General features: G+C 43.0%; 1 non-coding gene across 1 annotated transcript; it reads right to left on the reverse strand.

Annotated features, from left to right (window-relative positions):
* Positions 1 to 1,113: 1,113 nt before the first annotated feature.
* Positions 1,114 to 1,220, reverse strand: LOC141372094 (U6 spliceosomal RNA). The gene has a single exon (XR_012377423.1). It is a non-coding gene; the product is annotated as a U6 spliceosomal RNA (small nuclear RNA).
* Between the last annotated feature and the right edge of the window lie 5,669 nt (positions 1,221 to 6,889).

A 6,889-nucleotide genomic window follows, 5' to 3' on the forward strand; every position in this document is an offset into this window, starting at 1 on the left:
TTTATTTATTCGACAGAGAGGGACACAGCGAGAGAGGGAACACAAGCAGGGGGAGTGGGAGAGGGAGAAGCAGGCTTCCCGCGGAGCAGGGAGCCCGATGTGGGGCTTGATCCCAGGACCCTGGGATCATGACCTGAGCCGAAGGCAGACGCCTAACGACTGAGCCACCTAGGCGCCCCAGACACAGTCTCTTTCAGACTCAAAATGCATCCACTCTTAACTAGAATGTAATAAACACGTTCTCGCTCTTCAAATGCAAGTAGTCAGAAGCTAGTCGATTTTGTAACTCTGTCTCTCAGGGCCATGACTTGGAAGAAACAGTGATGTTCAGGCCGCCCTGAAGTAAGAGGACAAGCAGTTATCTCTGCATCTGGTTCCCAAAGAGACCTCTTTCCTGCCTGTATATTCAGTGATCATGTCCAAATCACAAAGCAACACTATTTATTCATTTAATATTTCTTCATATTTTAAGATTATTCAAATCCTTTAGAAATCTGACATCTATGTCAAATGGAGAACAACTTATTACATTGTTTTGTTTTGTGATAGTGGCTACAGCATTCTGAGGCAGAGTGCATGTACAAAAGAGTCATCTAAACACCATTGTCTCATCTCCTTGCTGAGGAGGGATTACTGTTTCTTCAAGTGATTGCTGGGACTGTTGTGCATGAGGAATTGATGATATATCTGAAAAAAAATTGTGAAATGCAAAATTCAGAGAGCTATTAATAATGATTATGTAATTATTCAAAGATAGTGGTAGAAATAGCTCTGGAGAAATATCAGTGGAGGGTGAAAAAGGTAAGACATCAGATAATTTTTAACAGGACACACTTAAGTCTGAGAAGAAACAAGAGTTAAGCTGGAGCTCCTGGATGACTCAGTAAAGCATGTGGCTCTTGATTTTGGTTTGTGAGTTTGAGCCCCATGTTGGACCTAGAGTTTACTAAAAAAAAGAGAGAGAGAGAGAGTTAGGCTGAGTCCAATCTTTTTTTTTTTTTACATTTTAAGTATCTTTTAATTTTATATGTCAATTGTATTTCAATAAAGCCATAAAAATATTTGAGGGAACACAAATATTCATTCCATAACACCAATGTTTCTTTCTTTTTCAAAAATAGGGAAAGCTTCACGAATTTGCGTGCCATCCTTGCGCAGGGACCATGCTAATCTTCTCTGTATCGTTCCAATTTTAGTATATGTGCTGCCAAAGTGAGCACGAGTCCAATCTTTTTTTTAAAGATTTATTTATTTATTTATTTGTCAGAGAGAGAGAGAGCAGGGGGAGAAGCAGGCAGAGGGAGAAGAAGGCTCCCCACTGAGCAGAGAGCCCCATGTGGGACTCAATCCCAAGACCCTGAGATCATGATCTGAGCCCAAGGCAGCTGCTTAACTGACTGAGCCACCCAGGCGTCCCCAAGCTGAGTCTAATCTTGGCATTGTGATTCTTTTTAATCAATTTCATCCTAGTGGATTTGTAGACTTTCTCATTGTAGTTTTAACTTATAATTTCATAATGACTAGTGTTCTATAACTTTTCTAGGCCTAATGACCATTAAAAATGTTCTTTAATGTAGGTTTTGCTCAAATATGTTGTCTGTATTATTTTTTGTATTTTTCTCATTGATTTCTATGATTTTTTAAAAAGATTTTGTATTTATTCATTTGAGAGACAGCACAAGCAGGGGGAGAGGCAGACAGAGAGGGAGAAGCAGACTTCCCACTGAGCTGGGAGTCCAACGTGGGGCTCAATCCCAGGACCTGAGATCATGACCTGAGCCAAAGGCAGATGCTTAACCATCTGAGCCAGGCAGATGCCCTATGATTTCTTTTATATATAGTCCTTCAGTTAGATGTTCACAAATTTGTTTCTACCATTCTGTGTTACATTTTTTTTTAAAGATTTTATTTATTTATTTGACAGAGAGAGACACAGCGAGAGAGGGAACACAAGCAGGGGGAGTGGGAGAGGGAGAAGCAGGCTTCCCACGGATCATGACCTGAGCCGAAGGCAGACGCTTAACGACTGAGCCGCCCAAGCGCCCCTGTGTTACAATTTTTATTTTTTATTTATTTTTATTATTTATTTATTTATTTATTTATTTTTATTTTTTAAAGATTTTCTTTATTTGACAGAGAGGGACACAGTGAGAGAGGGAACACAAGCAAGGGGAGTGGGAGAGGGAGAAGCAGGCTTCCCGCAGATCATGACCTGAGCCGAAGGCAGACGCTTAACGACTGAGCCACCCAGGTGCCCCCCCATGTTACAATTTTTAATAAGCATCTTTTGAGTTATTCCAATGTTTTTAGGGTCATCTTTACTTTTTTTTTAAAGATTTTATTTATTTATTTGAGAGAGAGAGAGAATGAGAGATAGAAAGCATGAGAGGGAAGAGGGTCAGAGGGAGAAGCAGACTCCCTGCTGAGCAGGGAGCCCGATGGGGGACTCGATCCCGGGACTCCAGGATCATGACCTGAGCCGAAGGCAATGCTTAACCAACTGAGCCACCCAGGCGCCCGTAGGGTCATCTTTACTTTTACTAGCAATTCTTCAATACTCCAATGTCTTAGTTAAGACATCCTTTTATTAAATTTTCCCAATTCAATTTAATGTGGAGGTTCTTTCTCCTGATTGATTCCTAACTAATAATGGATTAGTTCTGGCAGTAGCCCTAGTAGATAAACCCCTATGGATGGGATTTGGGAATTGATTTGACCAAGCCCTTGGGCTTGAACGAAGTGCTGAACACCTAGCCAAGAGGAAATGGGATGCTTATGACCCATGGTATGCATAGACATCATAATGAATCCATTACCTAGGGTCGATTATGATGAAGTGGCAACTGCAGTACATGCCTGGGACCAAGTGGGTGCTGCAATGAGTATTAAGGCAGTGATGGTGACTACAAGGAGTTTGGTCTGGGAAGGATTCGAATTTACATTATTGCTTACAAAGTGAAAATGGTAAGCTCAAAAACATTATCTCTCAGCTGAAGTCTCCATATGAGAAAGAGATTCTATGATAGCCCTAAAAGAAACTCTGTAGCTGCAGGATTCCTATTGCTGAAAATCAAAGCATTAAATCTATAACTTGCTGAGTTACAATGACTGTTGAATACACAATCTCACAATGTTTCTCATGTGAAAGGGTGTTGGTTCATAAAGGGGGATTCTGAATGCTGGAGTGGGGTCATCTCGTTGGATACAAAGAAACTGACAATCTGGATTCTAAGTTAACCTGAGTCTCTCTTACCAGGTGTCTGAAGAGACTAGCCTTCTGCTAATACCCCCTGGGGCAGATGGTCTATAAAGGAATGCTAATTTTCTACAAGACTCATCACAACAACCTAAAACTAGTATCAACTCAGCATGATTCAAGGAAATAAGAGGAAATAATGGCTGGATAAAAAAGAGACCCCTCACAGACCCCAAACCTGCAACCCTCCCGACCTGGCTGCCCATTGCTTTGGGTCATGAAAACAGCGCCTCCACAAGCTCAGCACAGCTACCAAGTTCTCCTTAAGATAGGAGGAAGCTAAACCTGAGTTCTCTGAGCTCTCTGGTGTCCACCTGCCCCGGGGGGAGGGAGGTGTTCTCTGTCCTCAGTCCCTTGCCAGATGCCACGGTGTTGGAGAAGGTCACCTCTCTCCCAGACACCTTGGCTATCCAGGGAGCACCTTTGGATTAACTGAGCAAAAAGTAATGGGAGTTTGTAGATGTATGAAAGGCACTGCCAGCCATCATATATGGTGGGGCTCAGTGAAATGTTGCTGCTTTCTACCCCTAAGCTAGGATGTTCCTGAGTAAGAATAGGACTGGGGAAAAACAAAACAAAACCAAACCTTGGCCAAATATCAGGTAGTCGTCTTAGGACTGGATACTCTGGTCAACAAATGATGCTAACTTACATATATTGTAAACTATTGGGCCATTACCTAAAAATTGTCCATTCAGGGTAAAGAACTTTGGGACCATCTTACTTCACAGACACCCAAAATATAAATAAAAATCACCACATTACAAGACCTTCCAAGGACACTCCTTATTCCCTTGGGAGTTACAGACATGACTGATAGTAACTAATGCCACAGATTTTAACACAATCGGTTGAATGCCCATTTTCTAGGAATATGTCTCCTCCACAAAAAGTTACAAACTCAAGGGACACTGAGGAATTTCAGCTAACTCAGAATACCACGAAGGTAAGGAAAAGAAAGGAAAGCAGGGCTACAAATAGGATAATGAGGGACAGGATTTAGCAGGATTCATTGAGGAAACGTTAGGCTTATCATAAATTACCTAATGCCAGAGTTCCTAAGTGGACCCTGCAATACTGTTTATACAGAGGGCAAAAAAGAAAGAAAATTCTGGTTCACTAATGGCTTTCTTTCCATACTTGTTACGAACAGGCTTCCTAATTCAATTTAGACTCCAAGTTGACTACCTGAAAGATTATTCAGGTAGGGTATCTTAGGTAGATCCATCAGTTGCTAGAATGTCAGCGATACTCTGTGTCTTCAAGTATGTGAAATACAAATTAAAAATAAGAGGCTTAATTCTCCCTGTTGAAAATGGGGAGAGACACTCCCCCTCCATTTTGTCATAGCATTTAGCTTAGAGGACTTGCAAACTCTTCCTTATCTCTTTAAAGCATCTCTTTAAAGACTATACAGGCCTTTTGCCAGTTGGGCTTCTTTTTCCCCCAGATTCAGGACCCAGGATTGTCTTTCATCAGCAAATGGGAGCCGACTTCTTTAAGATGAAAGATCTTGGGTGCCTAGCTGGCTCAGTGGGTAGAGTGTGCGACTCTTGATCTTGAGGTCATGAGTTTTTGCCCGATGCTGGGTGTGGAGCCTACTTTTAAAAAAATGGAAAGATCTTGAGGGCCATCATTTTGAAATGCAGACATCAAGGGAGATAGCAGGTTTATCTTTCGGCTCCTATGGGAGGATAGGAACCTAACTTTGGTGAGTGCCTTGTTTTCAAAAATACTACTTCCTGTCATACAGATAAAAGAAGTTTATTTTACCTCTGGATAAGCTCAATAAACTAACATACATGATTGCTCCAAACAAGGTAAAGTTAGGATAAACTATGTGTGACAAATGATGCTGTCAAGTGACTTTACTTGAGGACTAGTTCTGTTTATCTGAAAACGTGTATGTAATGGGTTCTGTCCGCCTGTCTGTGTAACAGTGATTTTTTCCCCCATGTCTTTGCAATTTCTTAGCTGATTCTTTTTAAGGAAAGAGTTTATTTATTTATTTATTTATTTATTTATTTATTTGAGAGAGAGAAAGAGAGAGCTCCAGCTGGGGGAGGGGCAAGGTAGAGAATCTCAAGCAGACTCCATGCTGACTGCTGAGTCCAACACAGGATCAATCTCAAATCCTAAGATAATTACCTGAGCTGAAATCAAGAGTTGAATGCTTAACCGACTGAGTCACCCAGGCGCCCCTTTTAGTTGATTTCTTGTGGTGCACATTACAGTCTGGCCTTTTTTTTTTTTTAAGATTTTATTTATTTATTTGACAGAGAGACACAGCGAGAGAGGGAACACAAGCAGGGGGAGTGGGAGAGGGAGAAGCAGGCTTCCCGTGGAGCAGGGAGCCCGATGCGGGGCTCGATCCCAGGACCCTGGGATCATGACCTGAGCCGAAGGCAGACACTTAACGACTGAGCCACCCAGGCGCCCCTTAGTCTGGCTTAATACTTATTCAATAATGTGGTATAAGAAGAAATATATTTGGTCTTGGTCCCCTGTGCCCTGTTCTGGCACAAAGCGCCTACAACCCCTGTCATCTCCTGAGTGATAGGAGTATCTTGTGTCATTCATAAGGAGCCCCCTTTTGAGCATACCTGAATTTATGATAAAGAAGTGTGTTAGGGTGAGGGCCCTAAATAGAATCAGGATGGGGAGTGGTCATCAGAAACACTGGGGTTAGAGGGGCGCCTGGGTGGCTTAGTCGTTAAGTGTCTGCCTTCAGCTCAGGTCATGATCCCAGGGTCCTGGGATCGAGCCCCACATCAGGCTCCCTGCTCGGTGGGAAGCCTGCTTCTCCTTTTCCCACTCCCCCTGCTTATGTTCCTGCTCTCACTATCTCTCTCTGTCAAATAAATAAATAAAATATTTAAAAAATTAAAAAAAAAAAGAAACACTGGGGTTAGAGGCTTGGAACTTGCAGCCCCATCCACTACCTTCCAGGAAGGGGCTGGAGCTGGAGATTAAAGCTCTATAAAAACTCCTGAACAAGGACAACTGAGGAGCCTCCAGATCTGTAAACATGCCTGGGGGTGGTACACCAAAGTTCCATGAGGACAGAGGCCCCTGCACTGGAGACCCTTCTGCACCTCACCCCATGTACTTCTTCATCTGCCTGTAAACATACTCCCCAGGGTTCTGTGAGCCACCCCTGCAAGATAATCAAATGAGAGGAGGGGTCGGGAGAACCTCTGATTTACAGCCAGTCAGTCTGAAGCACAGGTGACCACCTGGATCTGTGACTGGCATCTGAAGGGGACAGTCATCCTATGGGACTGAGCCCTTAACCTGTGCGATATGATGCTATCTCCAGGTGGACAGAGGCAGATGGAGTGTGGAGAGGATGATTGTTTTACGTCCCCAACAGTCCCCACCACACACGCCTGCAGGCACAAACCTCATCACCCATCTCCTCACTAGCTAGTGTGCAGGATTATGGGTGAGGGTGATCAGTTGGACAGTGTCAGAGACTCAATAAGCAGCACCCAGGACATAGCAATCTCTAATGAACAAAGGCCTCAGCAACGTCAACAAATAATCACAAGGCAAGTGAGACCTGTGGGTTAACAGGCATTTGAGACAGCTACTGTAGGGTGTCAGGATACATTCTGGATCCTAATTGTAATA

This window comes from Callorhinus ursinus, unplaced genomic scaffold (assembly GCF_003265705.2).
Source record: "Callorhinus ursinus isolate GAN/ISIS: 27379988/994484 unplaced genomic scaffold, GSC_fseal_2.0 scaffold989, whole genome shotgun sequence".
Lineage (NCBI taxonomy): Eukaryota > Metazoa > Chordata > Mammalia > Carnivora > Otariidae > Callorhinus > Callorhinus ursinus.